This window comes from Mobula birostris, chromosome 11 (assembly GCF_030028105.1).
Source record: "Mobula birostris isolate sMobBir1 chromosome 11, sMobBir1.hap1, whole genome shotgun sequence".
In the NCBI taxonomy this organism is placed as follows: Eukaryota; Metazoa; Chordata; class Chondrichthyes; order Myliobatiformes; family Myliobatidae; genus Mobula; species Mobula birostris.
Window position 1 is genome coordinate 35,521,748 of NC_092380.1, and position 19,184 is coordinate 35,540,931.

At 49.2% G+C, this 19,184-nt stretch overlaps 1 protein-coding gene across 2 annotated transcripts in view; it reads right to left on the reverse strand.

Annotated features, from left to right (window-relative positions):
- The window catches only part of LOC140205479 (cdc42 effector protein 1-like), a 30,934-nt gene extending 20,436 nt beyond the window's left edge, over positions 1-10,498 (reverse strand). Inside the window, exon 1 of one of the 2 annotated variants that reach the window (XM_072273088.1) lies at positions 10,412-10,498. The gene's annotated coding sequence lies outside the window, so the exon portion shown is untranslated. Of the gene's footprint in view, positions 1-10,349 lie in introns of both variants that reach the window. The other variant, XM_072273089.1, reaches the window with a different exon arrangement.
- Positions 10,499-19,184: the final 8,686 nt, after the last annotated feature.

The window sequence follows — 19,184 nt, forward strand, 5'->3', positions numbered from 1 at the left end:
GAACTTCTAACAGACAATTAGATATGAAAACTGATAATCATGTATAAAATTATGAGAGACATAGATTGGGTTGAGAGGTGGTTCACGAGAATTATCCTGGGAATGAAAGGATTAATGAGGAGCATTTGATGGCTCTGAGCCAGTACTCACTGGAGTTTAGAAGAATGAGGAGGGATCTCATTGAAACCTATTGAATATTGAAAGGCCTGGTCAGAGTGGATGTGGAGAGGATACTATATGGCGGAGGGGGGGGGGGGGGAGGAGTCTTGGACCAGAGGCCACTGTCTCAGGATACAAGTATGCCCCTTTAGAGCGGAGGTGAGGAGAAATTTCTTTAGCCAGTCGGTGGTAATCTGCGGAATTCATTGCCATAGACAGTTGTGGAGGACAAGTCATTGGGTGTAGTATTTAAAGCAAGGATTGATGGGTTCCTAAGGGTAGCAAAGATTACAGTGATAAGGCAGGAGAATGGGTTGAGTGGGATAATAAATCAGCCTTGCTGGAATGGCAGAACAGTCTCGATGGGCTGAATATCTGCTCCTAAGTCTTATGGATAGAGAGATAGGATCTTCTTCACAGGGGAGAGGTATCGAATACTTGAGAGCATGCATTAAAACAAGGGGGGGGGAACTTGTAAAGATATGTAGGGCAAATTATTTTATTTAAATACAAAGAGGGAGAGTGTGAGGTGTCTGGTCCAGGACGACCTACCCAGAATGGTGGTGGATGCAGATATGAGAGTGGAGTCTAGGAGGTTGTGAGACAGCCAGGAAAAGCAGGAAATGGAGGGATAGGGATTATATGCTGACAGACAGGATTAGTTTAATTTGGCATCATTCTGAGTACAGACATTGCACTTGTTCTCGTGCTGTGTTGCTCCCTGTCTAAACCCACAAAGTACTGAAGGGAAGCAGGTAGTTGGCATAAGCAAGGAGGGTCAAATGGCAGCCTGCTGTATTGGCAGGCTCAGCATGATAGGAAATACCTGGCACTGAACTGGGAGCTGCACCCAATATTCCCCAAAATTAGTTTCCATGGAGACAACTCTCAGAGCAAGAGTACACTGGGCGTCCCTTACACCTATACTCCTGGTCCCTGGACTGAGGGTGAACTTACAGGTCCATCTCAGGAAAGAGTTCCAACCTCCCCCCTGCACCCCCAGTGACCTGTAGGAATCAGTAGGTGGGCTACATCAGTGGCAGGCCCAGAAAGGGGGTGGTCTGGGGGAGGGAGATGGGATGAAAGTTTAAGAGCACCAAAGAGTGTCACAAGGCTTGTCAGAGGCACAAGAGGTCTCTAAGTTCCCACTGGCCTGAGAAGTTGGGAAGTACATTTCTTGGATGAGGTCCATCTGCACAACTGTATCAGAGGGGCTGCCATAGACTCAGAGCATGTCAGCATGGAGACTGGCTTTTCGGCTTAACCAGTCCATACTGACCAAAGTGCCCACCCAGCCAATCCAAATTCCCTGTGTTTGGCCCATATCCCTCCAATCAAAGCCCCACCCCTCCAAGAACCTACCCAAGTGCTTCTGAAATGTTGCCACTGTATCTGCCTCAAACAACCACTTTCTCTGGGCACATACTCACCACCCTCTGTGTGGAAAAGTTCCCAGGTCACTTTCAAACATTTTCCCCTCTCGGCTGAACCTACGCCCTCCAGCTTTCGACTCACCTTCCCTCCACCTTATCTATGCCTCTCATTACTTTAAGTACTTCCATAAGGTTGCCCCGAGTCTCCTACGTTCCAAGGAATAAGAACCTCACCTGGACAACCTGGAGGGAGGGAAGGGAGGGGACCCTTCCTCCCCTCCTCTCCCTTCCACCTGGACAACCTCTCCCTCTAACTCAGGCCATATAGTCCTGGCCACAGCCTCATAAATTTTCACAAACACAAGAAAATCTGCAAATGCTGGAAATCCTAAGCAACACACACAAAATCCTGGAGGATCTCAGCAAGCCAGGCAGCATCTATGGAAAAAAAAGTAAACAGTCGTCATTTCGGGCTGAGACCCTTCTTCTGGAATGGAAAGAAAGGTGAAGTCAGGGTAAGAAGGTGGGAGGAGGAGAGGAAGAAGTAAAGGGTGTAGGTGATAGGTGAAACCAGGAGTGGGGTGGGGGGGCAACACACACAAAATACTGGAGGAACTCAGCAGGCCAGGCAGCATCCATGGAAAAGAGCACAGTCGATGTTTTGGGCTGAGACCCTTCATCAGGACTGCAGAGAAAAAAAAAATGAGAAGTCAGAGTTAGAAGGTGGGACGAGGGGAGAGAGGAACACAATGTGATAGGTGAAACTGGAGGAGGGGTGAAGTAAAGAGCAGGGAAGTTGATTGGTGAAAGAGATAAAGGGCTGGAGAAGGGGGAATCTGATAGGAGAGCATAGAAGACTATGGAAGAAAGGGAAGAGACAGGAGTACCAGAGAGAGGTGATAGGCAGCGAAGGAGGTAAGGTGAGAGAGGGAAGCAGGTACGGGGAATGCTGAAGGAGAAGGGGGGGGGAGCAATTACCAGACGTTATGAAATCGATGTTCATGCCAACAGGTTGGAGGCTACTTGGATGGAATACAAGGTGTTGCTCCTCCAACACAAGTGTGACCTTATCATGGCAGTAGAGCAGGACATGGACTGACATGTTGGAATGGGAAATAGAATTCAAACGGGTGGCTACAGGGAAATCCCACTCTTATTACCATATCCAGTGCGGCCTCCTGTATATCGGTGAGACACGGCATAGATTGGGAGACCAATTTGTCAAACCCTTCACTCCATTTACCTCAAAAAGCAGGATTTCCCAGCCCAAAATGTTGACTATTTTTCTTTTGTCATAGATGCTTCCTGGCCTGCTGAGTTTCTCCAGCATTCTGTGTGCGTTCCTCCTATGTCATGGTCAGATCCGTGAATCTGCATTCCGGTTCATGGTCCGGTCCGTGGACTCAGGACTCCGGGTCTTCCAGTTGTCCCTTGTTTGAGTTAATCATAGGCACCTTATTCCCATCTTTGGGCTTGCAATATAAGTAGTCTTGGGAGTGAGTGTGGGCTGCTGGTTTGTCTTGTCAGTCCCCCTTGGAGCAACCTGCTGATGGAAGGCTAGTGAAACCATTTGTGATCTCTAGGCCTGGTTGGAGGACCACTGCTTCATGGAGCCTTGTTGCCACTTGTTGGAGTGGTCTTTGTGGTATAGATTCGGCTGTTTCCCGGGCCAGCTGAGTGGCTGCCAGTCACTCTAAGCTAGGTAGGGATCCGGCTGTTTCTGTAGCCAGCTGAGGTTGCTGGCTGAACTGAGACTTGGAGCTTCCCTGGAGCAGAGATGGAACTGTCTGTCGTTCTTTGGTGTTTGTCTCTTCTTGTCCTTGCCTCTGTGGGGTAAGCCAGGCTGTTTTGCTGTTGCCCTGCAGGGGGATCTGTCTTGTCTTGTCCTTGCCTCTGTTGGGTAAGTCTGGCTGTTCTGCTGTTACCTGACGCAGAGACCTGTCCCACCTTGGTGTGGAGATTAAGTTGAGTCCTGGCTTGTTGTAGGATAAGTCCTGGCTCTATGTCTATGTTCTGTCCTGTCTCATGTTTGTGTTGTGTTAAAGATGAGTCCCGGCTTGTCAAAGGATAAGTCCCAGCTCTATGTTGATGTTCAGTTCCCAGTCTGTCTCTCAGCTCCAGTCTCTGAGTTATCAGCCTCCGCATTTCAAGACAAAGAACCCAAGCCTCGAGGATCCCGCAGCCCAAGCTCCAAGAACCCTAGCCTCGAGGAACCCGCAGCCCAAGCCCCAAGACCCCAAGCCTCGAGGAACCCGCAGCCAAGCTCGAGCCCCAAGACCCCAAGCCTCGAGGATCCCGCGGCCAAGCTCTAGCCCCAAGACCCCAAGTCTCGAGGATCCCGCGGCCAAGCTCTAGCCCCAAGACCCCAAGTCTCGAGGATCCCGCAGCCAAGCTCTGGACCCAAGACCCCAAGCCTCGAGGATCCCGCAGCCAAGCTCTGGACCCAAGACCCCAAGCCTCGAGGATCCCGCAGCCAAGCTCTGGACCCAAGACCCCAAGCCTCGAGGAACCCGCAGTCAAGCTCTAGCCCCAAGACCCCAAGCCTCGAGGATCCCGCAGCCAAGCTCTAGCCCCAAGACCCCAAGCCTCGAGGATCCCGCAGCCAAGCTCTAGCCCCAAGACCCCAAGCCTCGAGGATCCTGCAGCCAAGCTCTAGCCCCAAGACCCCAAGTCTCGAGGATCCCGCAGCCAAGCTCTGGACCCAAGACCCCAAGCCTCGAGGATCCCGCAGCCAAGCTCTGGACCCAAGACCCCAAGCCTCGAGGATCCCGCAGCCAAGCTCTAGACCCAAGACCCCAAGCCTCGAGGATCCCGCAGCCAAGCTCTAGCCCCAAGACCCCAAGTCTCGAGGATCCCACAGCCAAGCTCCGGACCCAAGACCCCAAGCCTCAAGCCATGTCATGTCCTTGCCTGGTTCTGGGGTCCGAGCCTGAGGCAGGACCCAGGTTCTGGGTGCTTGTCCAGTCTAGGGCTTGGAGTCTGAGCCTTGTCTTGTCTCCAAGCTCAGGCATCTAGACCCCAGCCACATCCTGTCCTGAAGGCATGTCATGTCCTTGCCTGGTTCCGGGGTCAGAGCCCGAGGCAAGACCCAGGTTCTGGGTCTTCGTCCAGTCTCCGGCTCGGAGTCCAAGCCTTGTCTCCTTGTCCATGGTTCCTAGTCCTGGTCCCCCTTTCCCTAGCCCAACTCTGCATTCTTGTCCCTGCTCCTTGCCTGAATCCTGTCACGTCCCTACTCTAGTGAAGTCCTGTTCCTTGTACTTCAGTGTCTATGTCTCGCATTTGGGTCCGTTCCCAGCACCCCATCATGACATCTTAATAAGATTTATCTGCTCTTTCCAACTGCCATTCTCTGTGACAGGCAATCGTTATCAGTGTAGTTCATACACCAGGGCACAAGTTACCTCGTCTCTGCTCCACCACTCAGCATCATGTCCAGTCGACTGGTTTGTCACCTGTATTCCTTTAATGCCCAGTAATAAATGGATCAACTGAGTATCCATAGTGGAAGAATGTAGAGTCATAGAAGATTACAGTATAGAAACAGACCATTTGGCCCATCTACCCATGCTAAACTATTAGTCTGCCTAGTCCCATCGACCCACACCCAAACCATAGCTATCAATACCCCTCCCGTCCCAAGCAAACTTCTCTCCAATATTGCAATTGAACCTGCATCCACCACTTCCACTAGCAACTCATCCCACACTCACACCACCCTCTGAGTGATGGAGTTTCCCCTCAAATTCCTCTTAAGCATTTCACCATTAGCTTATGACCTACGGTTCTAGTTTCACACAACCTGAAGGGCCTGCTTCTGTGCTGTACTTCTCTATGACTAACAAAAGTCCACTGACTCCACCCTGCCCAACAACCTCCAACCTCACTCCTTCCGAACGCTCTGCTCTCCACTCCCTCCGCACTAATCCTAACCTTACTATGAAACCCGCCAATAAGGGGGGGTGCTGTTGTAGTCTGGCGCAGTGACACCTACCTTGCTGAGGCACAGCGACAACTCACGGATACCTCCTCTTATTTACCCCTCGATCGTGACCCCACTAAGGAGCACCAGGCCATTGTCTCCCACACCATCACCGACTTTATCCGCTCAGGGGATCTCCCATCCACTGCTACCAACCTTATAGTTCCCACACCCCGCACTTCCCGTTTCTACCTCCTACCCAAGATCCACAAACCTGCCTGTCCTGGCAGACCTATTGTCTCAGTTTGCTCCTGCCCCACTGAACTCGTTTCTGCATACCTCGACACGGTTTTATCCGCCCTTGTTCAATCCCTTCCTACCTATGTTCGTGACACTTCTCACGCTCTTAAACTTTTCAATGATTTTAAGTTCCCTGGCCCCCACCGCTTTATTTTCACCATGGATGTCCAGTCCTTATATACTTCCATCCCCCATCAGGAAGGTCTCAAAGCTCTACGCTTTTTTTTGGAATCCAGACCTAATCAGTTCCCCTCTACCACCACTCTGCTCCGTCTGCAGAATTAGTCCTTACTCTTAATAATTTCTCCTTTGGCTCCTCCCACTTCCTCCAAACTAAAGATGTAGCTATGGGCACCCGTATGGGTCCTAGCTATGCCTGCCTTTTTGTTGGCTTTGTGGAACAATCCATGTTCCGTACCTATTCTGGTATCTGTCCCCCACTTTTCCTTCGCTACATCAATGACTGCATTGGCGCTGCTTCCTGCACGCATGCAGAACTCGTTGACTTTATTAATTTTGCCTCCAACTTTCACCCTGCCCTCAAGTTTACCTGGTCCATTTCCGACACCTCCTGCCCTTTTCTAGATCTTTCTGTCTCTATCTCTGGAGACAGCTTATCTACTGATGTCTGCTATAAGCCTACTGACTCTCACAGCTATCTGGACTATTCCTCTTGCAAAAATGCCATCCCCTTCTCACAATTCCTCCGTCTCCGTCGCATCTGCTCTCAGGATGAGGCTTTTCATTCCAGGACGAGGGAGATGTCCTCCTTTTTTAAAGAAAGGGGCTTCCCTTCCTCCACCATCAACTCTGCTCTCAAACGAATCTCCCCCATTTCACGCACATCTGCTCTCACTCCATCCTCCTGCCACCCCACTAGGAATAGCATTCCCCTGGTCCTCACCTACCACCCCACCAGCCTCTGGGTCCAACATATTATTCTCCGTAACTTCCGTCACCTCCAACGGGATCCCACCACTAAGCGCATTTTTCCCTCCCCCCCCCCCGCTTTCCGCAAGGATCGCTCCCTACGCGACTCCCTTGTCCATTCGTCTCCCCCCATCCCTCCCCACTGATCTCCCTCCTGGCACTTATCCTTATAAGTGGAACAAGTGCCACACATGCCCTTACACTTCCTCCCTTACCACCATTCAAGTCCCCAGACAGTCCTTCCAGGTGAGGCGACACTTCACCTGTGAGTTGGGCTGGGGTGATATACTGCGTCCGGTGCTCCTGATGTGGGCTTCTATATATTGGCGAGACCTGACGCAGACTGGGAGATCATTTTGCTGAACACCTACGCTCTGTCCGCCGTTGAAAGCAGGATCTTCCAGTGGCCACACATTTTAATTCCACATCCCATTCCCATTCTGACATGTCTATCCACGGCCTCCTCTACTTTAAAGATGAAGCCACACTCAGGTTGGAGGAACAACACCTTATATTCCGTCTGGGTAGCCTCCAACCTGATGGCATGAACATCGACTTCTCTAACTTCCGCTAATGCCCCACCTCCCCCTCGTACCCCATCTGTTATTTATATACACACATTCTTTCCCTCACTCTCCTTTTTCTCCCTCTGACTATACCCCTCGCCCATCCTCTGGGTTCCCCTCCCCCCCTTTTTCCTTCTCCCTGGGCCTCCTGTCCCATGATCCTCTTATATCCCTTTTGCCAATCACCTGTCCAGCTCTTGGCTCCATCCCTCCCCCTCCTGTCTTCTCCTATCATTTTGGATCTCCCCCTCTCCCTCCCACTTTCAAATCTCTTACTAGCTCTTTCTTCAGTTAGTCCTGACGAAGGGCCTCAGCCTGAAACGTCAACTGTACTTCTTCCTGGAGATGCTGCCTGGCCTGCTGCGTTCACCAGCAACTTTGATGTGTGTTGCTTGAATTTCCAGCATCTGCAGAATTCTGCCTGTTTGCTGCCCATCAACCATCCATTTACACCAAGTAGACATTAATTCCATTTTATTTTGCCCACAGAAGGCACAGCCTCAGAATAGAAGGACATCCCTTTAGAACAGATACGAGGAGGAATTTCTTTAGCCAGAGGGTGGTGATCTGTGGAATTCATTGCCACAGGGAGCTGTGGAGGCTGAGTCTTTGACTATACACTTTGTGGCCACTTTATTAGGTACCTTCTATAGCTAATTAGGTGCGTTCTATAGCTAATAAAGTGGTCATTGAGTGTGTGTGTGTGTGTGTGTGTGTGTGTGTGTGTGTGGTTTTCTGATACTGTAGCCCATCCACTTTCAGGTTCGATTTGCTGGGCATTCGGACATGTTCTTCTCTGCAACACCACTGTTTTAGTATGTTTACTTGAGTTACTGTCACCTTCCTGTCAGCTTGAACCAGTCTGGCCATTCACCTCTGACCTCTGTCATTAACAAGGTGTTTTCGCCCACAGGACTGCTGCTCACTGGATGATCTTTATTTTTCCACTATTCTTGTAAATTCTAGAGACTGTTGTGTGTGAAAATCCCAAGAGATTAGCAGTTTCGGAGACAATCACAATCATTCCACAGTCAAAGTCAGTTAGATCACATTTCTCACCCATTCTGATGTTTGGTCTGAACAACTAAACCTCAACCATGCTTTTATGCATTGCGTTGCTGGCAAATATCTAATCAGCATTCATTAGCTGATTAGATATTTACATTAACGAGCAGGTGTACAAATGTACCCAATAAAGTGGCTACTGAGAGTAAATTGGAAGCGGGAGCCGACATCTAATTGGGGAGAAAGGGGGAGGTAATGGGCAAGTGAGGAGATAGGAACCAGAATGGGGACTGAAAATCAAGAGAAAGGGGTAGATGACCAGAAGTTAGCGAAATCGATGTTCTACCTAGACAGAACATAAGGTGTTGCACCTCCAATCTGAGTGAGGTAGAATAGGTCAGAATGGGAAACACGAGATTCTGGATGTTTAAAATCCAGAACAACACACGCAAAATTCTGGAAGAACTCAGCAGGTTATACAGCAGATATTCTATGGAGAGGAATAAACAGTCGACGTTTTGAGCCGAATTCTGATTAACCAAAAACGTCCATTGTTCATTGATCTTCATAGATACTGCCTGGCCTGCTGAGCTCCTCCGTCATTCTATGGGAATGGGAAGTCACTGACATTTTACAAAATCAAAGAAAAATCGTTGGAAATGTGTGAAATACTGCCCTTTAGTATCGTTTAACCTTGGTTAACAACTAACTAGTGAAGAGCGCGAGGCAGATCACGGTTATTCCACCAGGGGGCGGGACTGAGCAGACAGGAGAGTCCGTGCCCCTGATCAGAGCGCCGGCAAAGCTCGGCAGCCTCAGACAAACTGGACAAAAATATTTAATAAAAGAACCCTTCGACTGAACACAGGGGGAAGAAGGCACTTTGTAAACATGCTGGAGATTTGAGCTCATTTCTAGAGCAGGCTACTGGTCCAATATTTACTGCATTACACAAGTCCCGAGCGCGTAAAACGAATGTAGATCCCAGTTTGATGTGCTCTTTCCTATTAACCCTGCAGTCGGATTCCTAAATGCTATTTCGAGTCTGGGCCTAAACTGCCATGTAACAAGGCTGCACTGTACAAGTGACATTTGTATGCAATTAAGTACTGGGCAGAGCCTTTCACATCAAATTAACTGCAGATTACCGCTTTCCCGGTTAACGGTTCCACAGTCACTGAATTTGATTATAGGCCCAAAGGGGAATGCCCCCTCAAACGGTCCAACAGGAAATTAAATACAAATATCCCTATCAAACATTACTCCAGGCCGAGACAATCTTAAACAAATCCAGCCACAGGGATTTTCCAATGGCTTTCAATCAGCATTTCAGATCATACGTTCCAAATACCACGGGTACAATTAGTATAACTTCTAACATAAAGCAATGCAGATTGTCCCCTTCCCAATGATAACAGATGCTGTGGGGAGAATCTACCTCTGCACCACCCAACAACAAAACAAAACTGAACTAAAAAAGTTACTCCAACAATGATGATGGTGTGGTCGGGATATGGAAAACCATTTTATAAAGACAATTAGGATTCACGTCTTTCCGAACCTTCATTTATTTTCCCAGAAGGGAAGGTTTTATTTCTTCCTTTCTTTCTCAAAAAGTTAACTATTGTTTAAGAAAAGGGGAAAAAAATTAATGCTATTCGTAGTATCTGTCCTTACTTATCTCGGCACCCCCATCCCTGAATCAAACAAGTGTTTTGACTGCAGTCTTAATAAAAATTGGATCATATCTGCAGCGAGACCTCTGAGATGTTTGAACAAGTCGCGTTTACCTATCTTGCTGGTATTTATCTGGGACTGGGAATGGATTTTCTTATTGACTGAACTTGATCACAACGGCGAAGGACAGCGATTTTGAAAATCCCACCGTCACGTATACTACACGACCTTCTAACCTATGAATATAGACAGGGTTTTTAAGGAACATATCTAGGCTGGAACTCGAAGTTCAAGAATCGTGTTATTGGAAACGATGGCTGTTTGAGTTTGTTTCCACAAGACTAAATCATAAGAAACTGTAAGAACCAGATCACATTATAAACTTTCCAATGAAAAACAATGGCAAATACCTAAACTTACTCAAAAGTTCTGCAGTCGCCTTCAAAACGCAACGGCTTATAAGGTTGTAAGATATTAAATACCTGTTTCTGTTGCACAAGCAACAATTCTCCACCGCCTTTGAATCCTGCTGTAACTCTAAAACTTTCTACACAACTCTATTTCCAAAGGACAGCCCACTGGAACGGTCACGCCTGCGCGCTGCACCCACGTCCGAGAAAGGCGGGACAAAACAGCAATGTTTGATGGATATCAGTACCATCCAATCAGAGTAGAGGACAATATACCTCCTGGCCAACTTTCGCACAACGTGCTGTGGAAATTATTGACGTATCATGTCGAAGCCCTGTACAGTATCAGGATCGGGAGTGGGATCAAACAGGAAACTGGGAAACAGTCTGGGAGAGGAGCTCTGCGGCAGAGGTTGACCATGGGTTTCGACCTCTAGTTCAAAGTAAATTTATTATCAAAGTCTGTATCTGTCACTCATTTCCTTGCAGGCATTCGCAATAGAGCAACTCAATAGAAACAATGAAAAACTACACACAAGCAGAGACGGACAAACAACCAACGTGCAAAAGAAGATAAACTGCGCAAATACTATACAATCAATCAACCAATAGTACAACATGAGCTGTAAAACCCTTGAAGTGGCTTCTTAAGTTGTGGAATCAGTTCAGTGTTCAGGTGAGTGAAGTTATTCCCTCTGGTTCAGGAACCTGATGGTTGAGGGGTAATAACTGTTCTTGAACTGGATGGTGTTGGATCTAAGGCGCCTGTACCTCCTGCCCGATGGCAGCAGCGAGAAGAAACCTGAAGCGTTGACAGTTCCTTTCCTCCTACAGATGTTCCTGACCTGCTGAGTTCTTCCAGTAAATAGCTTGTTGCTCGGGAATGAGATGTTGTTTTTGGGAGAGGCTGGGAGCCTGGGGAAACATTACATATTCTATTTTGGTTATCAGACATTATACAAAGTTCAAAGTAAATTTATTTACTGTATGTCACTATGTATAACCCTGAGATTCGTTTTCTTGTGGGCATGCTCAATAAATCCAGAACAGAATCAATGAAAGACCCTGGGCATTCACCCAACGCGCAAACAACAACAAACTGTACACATACAAAAAGAAAGTAATAATAATAAAAGCAAATAAGCAATAAACAGTGAACATGAGATAAAGAGTTGCTGAAAATGAGTCCATTGGTTGTGGGAACATCTCAATGATTGGGCAAGTGAAGCTGAGTGAAGCTATCTATTTGGATGGTTGAGGGGTAATACGTTCTTGAACCTAGTGGTGTGAGTCTGGAGGCTCCTGTACCTTCTTCCTGATGGCAGCATGTGGGGGGAGGGGGTCCCTGATGATGGATGCTGTGTTTCTGTGACAGTGTTTCATGTAGATGTGCTCGGTGGTGGCGAGGGCTGTATCCACCTCTCTTTGTAGAATTTTTTGTTCAAAGGCATTAGTGTTTCCATACCAGACCATGATGAAGCCAGTCAATATTCTCTCCACTACATGTTTAAAGCTCAAAGTTCAAAGTAAATTTATTATCAGAGTACATATATTAACCCTGAGATCCATTTTCTTGTAGACATACCCAATAAATCCTGATGGTTGTAGTGAGAAGTGAGCATGTCCTTCTATAGAGGATTGTCAAAGTTGTAGATGTCATGCTGAATCTTTGCTAACTTCGAAGTGGAGTTGCTGCTGTGCCGGGCTCAGGACAGGCCCTCCAACTCCCCCTCCCCTCCCAACTGCCTCCCAACCCTCCGCCTCCCCCTCCCAACTCCCCCCTCCCCTCCCAACTGCCTCCCTACCCTCCGCTCCCCCTCCGCCTCCCCTTCCCAACTCCCCCCTCCCCCTCCGCCTTCCAACTCCCCCTCCCCCTCCCCCTCCCCACTCCCTCCCCCTCCCAACTCCCCCTCCCAACTGCCTCCCTACCTTCCAACTCCCCTTCTCAACTGCCTCCCAACCCTCCGCCTCCCCCTCCCAACTCCCCCCCACTCCCCCTTCCAACTCCCCCTCCCAACTGCCTCCCTACCTTCCAACTCCCCTTCTCAACTGCCTCCCAACCCTCCACCTCCTCCTCCCAACTCCCCCTCCCCCTCCGCCCTCCAACTCCCCCTCCCCTTCCCAACTGCTTCCCTACCTTCCAACTCCCCCTTCTCAACTGCCTCCCAACCCTCCGCCTCCCCCTCCCAACTCCCCCTCCCCCTCTGCCTTCCAACTCCCCCTCCCCCTCCCCACTCCCCCTCCCAACTCCCCCCTCCAACTGCCTCCCTACCTTCCAACTCCCCTTCTCAACTGCCTCCCAACCCTCCACCTCCCCCTCCCAACTCCCCCCTCCCCCTCCCCCCTCCCCCTCCCAACTGCCTCCCTACTTCCACTCCCTTCTCAACTGCCTCCCAACCCTCCGCTTCCCCCTTCCCAACTCCCCCTCCCCCTCCGCCTTCCAACTCCCCCTCCCCCCTCCCCACTCCCCCTCCCAACTCCCCTTCCCAACTGCCTCCCTACTTTCCAAATCCCCCTCCCAACTCCCCTTCCAACTCCGCCTCCCCATTCCCCCTCCCAAGTGCTTTCCCTACCTCCCCACTCCCTTCCAACTCCTCCTCCCCTTCCAACTCCCCCTCCCCTTCCAACTCCCCCTCCCCTCCGCCTTCCAACTCCCCACTCCCCTCCCCACTCCCCTTCCGAACTCTCCACCTCCCCCTCCCAACTGCCTCCCTACCTTCCAACTCCCCTTCTCAACTGCCTCCCAACCCTCCACCTCCCCCTCCCAACTCCCCCTCCCCCTCCCCACTCCCCCTCCCAACTGCCTCCCTACCTTCCAACTCCCCTTCTCAACTGCCTCCCAACCCTCCGCTTCCCCCTCCCAACTCCCCCTCCCCCTCCGCCTTCCAACTCCCCCTCCCCCTCCCCACTCCCCCTCCCAACTCCCCTTCCCAACTGCCTCCCTACTTTCCAAATCCCCCTCCCAACTCCCCTTCCAACTCCGCCTCCCCATTCCCCCTCCCAAGTGCTTCCCTACCTCCCCACTCCCTTCCAACTCCTCCTCCCCTTCCAACTCCCCCTCCCCTCCGCCTTCCAACTCCCCACTCCCCTCCCCACTCCCCTTTCGAACTCTCCACCTCCCCCTCCCAACTGCCTCCCTACCTTCCAACTCCCCCTCCCAACCCCCCTTCCAACTCCCCCTCCTCTTCGCCTTCTAACTTCCCCTCCCCACTCCCCCTCCCAACTCTCCACCGCCCCCTCCCAACTCCGCCTCCACACTCCCCCTCCCAAATGCTTCCCTACCTCTCCAATCCCCACTCCCTTCCAACTCCCCCTCCCAACTCCCTTTCCAACTCCCCCTCCCCCTCCACCTTCCAACTCCCCCTCCCCTCCACCTTCCAACTCCCCCTCCCAACTCCCCTTCCAACTCCCCCTCCCCTCCTCCTCCCCTCCCCCTCCCAACTCCGCCTCCACACTCCCCCTCCCAAATGCTTCCCTACTTCCCCAATCCCCACTCCCTTCCAACTCCCCCTCCCAACTCCCTTTCCAACTCCCCCTCCCCGTCCTCCTCCCAACTCCGCCTCCCCATTCCCCCTCCCATGTGCTTCCCTACCTCCCCACTCCCTTCCAACTCCCCCTCCCCTCCACTTCCAACTCCCCACTCCCCCTTCGAACTCTCCACCTCCCCCTCCCAACTGCATCCCTACCTTCCAACTCCCCCTCCCCACTCCCCCTCCCAACTCCGCCTCCACACTCCCCCTCCCAAATGCTTCCCTACCTCCCCACTCCCCACTTCCTTCCAACTCCCCCTCCCCACTCCCCACTCCCCCTCCGCACTCCCCCTCCGCCTTCCAACTCCCTCCCTACCTCCCAACTCCCTCCCTACCTTCATTTCTTGTTGAATCCTCCTTGCACATTATAGAACCGACTGGCTTAGACACTTTATTTCTATAAAATCCTGGTTAGACCACACTTGGAGTATTGAGTTCAGTTTTGGTCAGCTCATTATAGGAAGGATGTGGCAGCTTTAGAGAGGGTGCAGAGGAGATCTACCAGGATGTTGCGTGGTAGAGAGAATGTCTTATGAGGAAACGTTGAGTGAGCTGGGGCTTTGCTCTTTGGAGTGAAGGAAGATGAGAGGTGCCTTGAAAGAAGTGTACAAGGTGATAAGAGGCATGGATCAAGTGGATAGCCAAAGACTTTTACCCAGGCCAATCAGCCCACCACGCTGTGCCTACTGCAAGATCAATCCAACCCTTTCCTCCTACATAGCCCTCTAGTTTTCTTTCACTCTTGTGAGTATCTGAGAGTCTTCTAAATGCTCCTAATGTGTCTGCCTGGGCAGAAATGGCTAAATTGAGGGGCATCATTTTAAGGTGATTGGAGTAAAGTATAGGGGGATGTCAGAAGTATGTTTTTTTTACACAGAGTGGTGGATGCATGGAACGCCCTGCCAGGGGAGGTGGTAGAGGCAGGTACATCAAGGATATTTAAGAAACTTAAATCAGCACATGCATGAAAAATATGGAGTGCCATTTGGGGGGAAAGTGATCGAGTAATCTTAGAGTAGGTTAAAAGGTTGGCACAACATCATAGTCTGAAGGGCTTGTACTGAGCTGTGCTGTTATTGAGGCAGAGCATTCCACAGAACCACAACCCTCTGTGTGAAAAAGTTTTTCCTCAACTCCGTTCTAAATTGTCTACCCCTTATCCTTAAACTGTGGCCTCTGGTTCTGGACTCCCCCAACATTGAGAACATGTTTCCTGCCTCTAGCATGTCCAATCCCCTAATAATCTTATATGTTTCAATCAGATCCCCTCTCATCCTTCTAAATTCCGGTGTATACAACCCCAATCGCTCTAATCTTTCAACATATGGCAGTCCTGCCATCCCGGGAATTAACCTCGTGAACCTACGCTGCACTCCCTCAATTGCTAGTATGTCCTTCCTCAAATTTGGAGACCAAAACTGTACACAATACTCCAAGTGTGGTCTCATCAGGGCCCTGTACAACTGCAGAAGGACCTCTTTGCTCCTATGCTCAACTCCCCTTGTTATGAAGGCCAGCATGCCATTAGCTTTCTTCACTGCCTGCTGTACCTGCATGCTTACTTTCAGTGGCTGACGAACAAGGACACCTAGATCTCGTTGTACTTCCCCTTTTTCTAACTTGACACCTTTCAGATAGTAATCTGCCTTCCTGTTCTTGCCACCAAAGTGGATAACCTCACATTTATCCACATTAAACTGCATCTGCCAAGCATCTGCCCACTCACCCAACCTGTCTAAGTCACCCTGCATTCTCATAACATCCTCCTCATATTTCACACTGTCAGCCAGCTTTGTGTCATCTGCAAATTTGCTAATGTTACTTTTAATCCCTTCATCTAAATCATTAATGTAGATTGTAAATAGCTGTGGTCCCAGCACCGAGCCTTGCGGTGCCTCACTAGTCACTGCCTGCCATTCTGAAAAGAACCCTACTCTTTGTTTCCTGTCTGCCAACCAATTTTCTATCCATGTCAGTACCCTACCCCCAATACCATCTGCTCTAATTTTGCACACTAACCTCCTATGTGGGACCTTATCAAAGGCTTTCTGAAAGTCCAGGTACACTACATCCACTGGCTTTCCCATGTCCATTTTCATAGTTACATTCTCAAAAAAATTCCAGAAGATTAGTCAAGCATGATTTCCGCTTCGTAAATCCATGCTGACTCGAACCTATCCTGCTACTGCTGTCCAAATATGCCACCATTTCATCTTTTATAATTGATTCCAGCATCTTCTCCACCACTGATGTCAGACTAACTGGTCTACAATTGCCTGTTTTCTCTGTCCCTCCTTTCTTAAAAAGTGGGATAACATTAGCTGCCCTCCAATCCACAGGAACTGATCTTGAATCTATAGAACATGGGAAAATGATTACCAGTGCATCCACAGTTTCTAGAGCCACCTCCTTAAGTACCCTGGGATGCAGACCATCAGGCCCCAGGAATTTATCAGCCTTCAGTCCCATCAGTTTACTCAACACCATTTTCTGCCTAATGTGAATTTCCTTCAGTTCCTCTGTTACCCTAGGTTCTCTGGCCACTATTACATCTGGGGGACTGTTTGTGTCTTCCCTAGTGAAGACAGATCCAAAGTACCTGTTCAGCTCGTCTACCATTTTCTTATTCCCCATAATAATTTCACCCGTTTCTGCCTTCAAGGGCCCAACTTTGGTCTTAATTTTTTCCTCTTCACATACCTAAAGAAGCTTTTACTATCCTCCTTTATATTCTTTGCTAGCTTACCTTCATACCTCATCTTTCCCCCCACCCCCATATTACCTTTTTAGTTATCTTCTGTTGCTCCATAAAAGTCTCCCAATCCTCCGGCTTCCCGCTCATCCTTGCTACGTTATACTTCCTCTCTTTTATTTTTATACCATCCTTGACTTCCCTTGTCATCCACAGTCGCCCCTTACTCCCCTTAGAATCTTTCTTCCTCTTTGGAATGAACTGATCCTGCACCTTCTGTATTATTCCCAGAAATACCTGCCATTCTTGTTCCACTGTCATCCATGCTGGAGTATCTTTCCAGTCAACTTTGGCCAGCTCCTCCCTCATGGGTCCATAGTCCCCTTTGTTCAACTGTAATACTGACACTTCCGATTTTCCCTTCTCCCTCTCAAATTGTAGATTAAAACTTATCATATTATTGTCACTACCTCCTAATGGTTTCTTTACCTTGAGTTCCCTTATCAAAATCTGGCTCATTACACAACACTAAATCCAGAATTGCCTTCTCCCTGGTAGGCTCTAATACAAGCTGCTCTAAGAATCCATCTCTGAGGCTCGCCACAAACTCCCTTTCTTGGGGTCCAGTACCAACCTGATTTTCCCAGTCTGACCTGCATATTGAAATCCCCCATAACAACTGTAGAATTACCTTTGCAACATGCCAATTTTAACTCTTGATTTAACTTGCACCCTATATCCAGGCTACTGTTTGGGGTCTGTAGATAACTCCCATTAGGGTCTTTTTGCCCTTACAGTTTCTCAGTTCTATCCATACTGACTCTACATCTCCTGATTCTATGTCCCCCCTCGCAAGTGACTGAATTTCATCCCTCACCAACAGAGCCACCCTATCCCCCTCTGCCAACCTGTCTGTCCTTTCGATAGGATGTATACCTTGAATATTCATTTCCCAGCCCTGGTCCTCTGTTATTCCCACAACATCATACTTGCCAATTTCCAACTGAACCTCAAGCTCATCCACTTAATTTCTTATACTCCGTGCATGCATATATAATACTTTTAATCCATTTTAAGTAATACTTTTACTCCCCTCACCTTTCACATCGATTCCTATTGCACTTGGCCATACTCTCCGATCCCTTCCTGAGCTTTCTGCCCCTTTAATTCTGTTGTCTTTCTTAACTTTTCTTATTCTCTCTTTCCCTTTAACTCCATCCTTATATTTCCTGTTCATCCCCTCCCAACCCCCCCCCCCACTACTTAGTTTAAACACACCCGTGTAGCAGTGGTAAACCTGCCTGCCAGAATGCTGGTCCCCCGTCTGTTAAGATGCAATCCGTCCCTTCTATACAATTCATCCTTACCCCAAAATAGATCCCAGCGGTCCAAGAATCTAAATCCCTGCCTCCCGCACCAGCTCCTCAGCCACACATTCAGATCCCCTATCTCCCTGTTCCTGTCCTCACCAGCACAAGGAACTGGAAGCAAACCCGAGATAACCACCCTGGAGGTCCTGCTTTTCAGCCTTCTTCCGAGTTCTCTGAAGTCACGCTGCAGAATGTCTCTCCTCTTCTTCCCGATGTCATTTGTGCCAACATGCACCACCACTTCCAGCTGTTCACTTTCACCCTTGAGGATGCCCTGCAATCGGTCTGTGACGTCCTGGATCCTGGCACCAGGGAGGCAACACACCATCCTTAAATCCCGCCTGTTGCCGCAGAAACCCCTACCTGTACCTCTCACTATGGAGTCTCCTACTGCCATGGCTCTGCCTGACGTCTGTCTCTTCGGCTTTGTTTCAGCATCAATTTTTGACTCGCAGACCCATCCGCCTCTCAGACTGGCAGTGGGCAGCATGGTAGCACAGTGGTTATCGCCGTGTTTTACAGCATCAACGACCACTGATTGGGGTTCAATTCCCATTGCTGTCTGTAAGAAGTTTATACATTCTCCCCGTGGCTGTCTGGGTTTCCCTTGGTTGCTCTGGTTTCCTCCTACATTACAATGAAGAGTGGGTTAGGGTTACTAAGTTGTGGGTAAGGTATGTTGGCACCGCAAGAGCGGCAGCACTTTGGGCTCAGACCTTGCTGATTTGATTTGATGCAAGATGACACACTTCACCGTGTGTTTCAATATACATGTGACAAATAAAGCTCATCTTTACAATTCTTGTACTGGAGGAAGTTACAAGGTGATGTATTCGCTCTGGGCTGTGGGATTGGGTTTGGATTGCACACCCCATCACAGAGCCAATAGGCTGCTTCTCTACAATTACAGAATCCCCTGGTCCAAATAGGAGGAAGGAAGGTGTAAAGTAAAGTAGGTAAAGAGAGCAAAGATAAATGGGACCATGATGACAAGGTTGGCATTTTGAGGACAGGCATATTGAGATGGAGTTGCTATTATTTGCAGTTGTTGGCAGCAATATCTCAAGGGACAGCTTATGAAGAATGAGTTTAGCTGAAATGGGAAGGTGTACTTCTGTGGACTGAAATAATCCTAAGCAATTGGATACCAGAGATTGCTGTTACAAAGTCACCAAAGGGGAACTAAACCGGGGCAGGTTGGATAGAACGAGGATGGGAAAGGAATCACAAGCAATGCCACACCACATGTACGG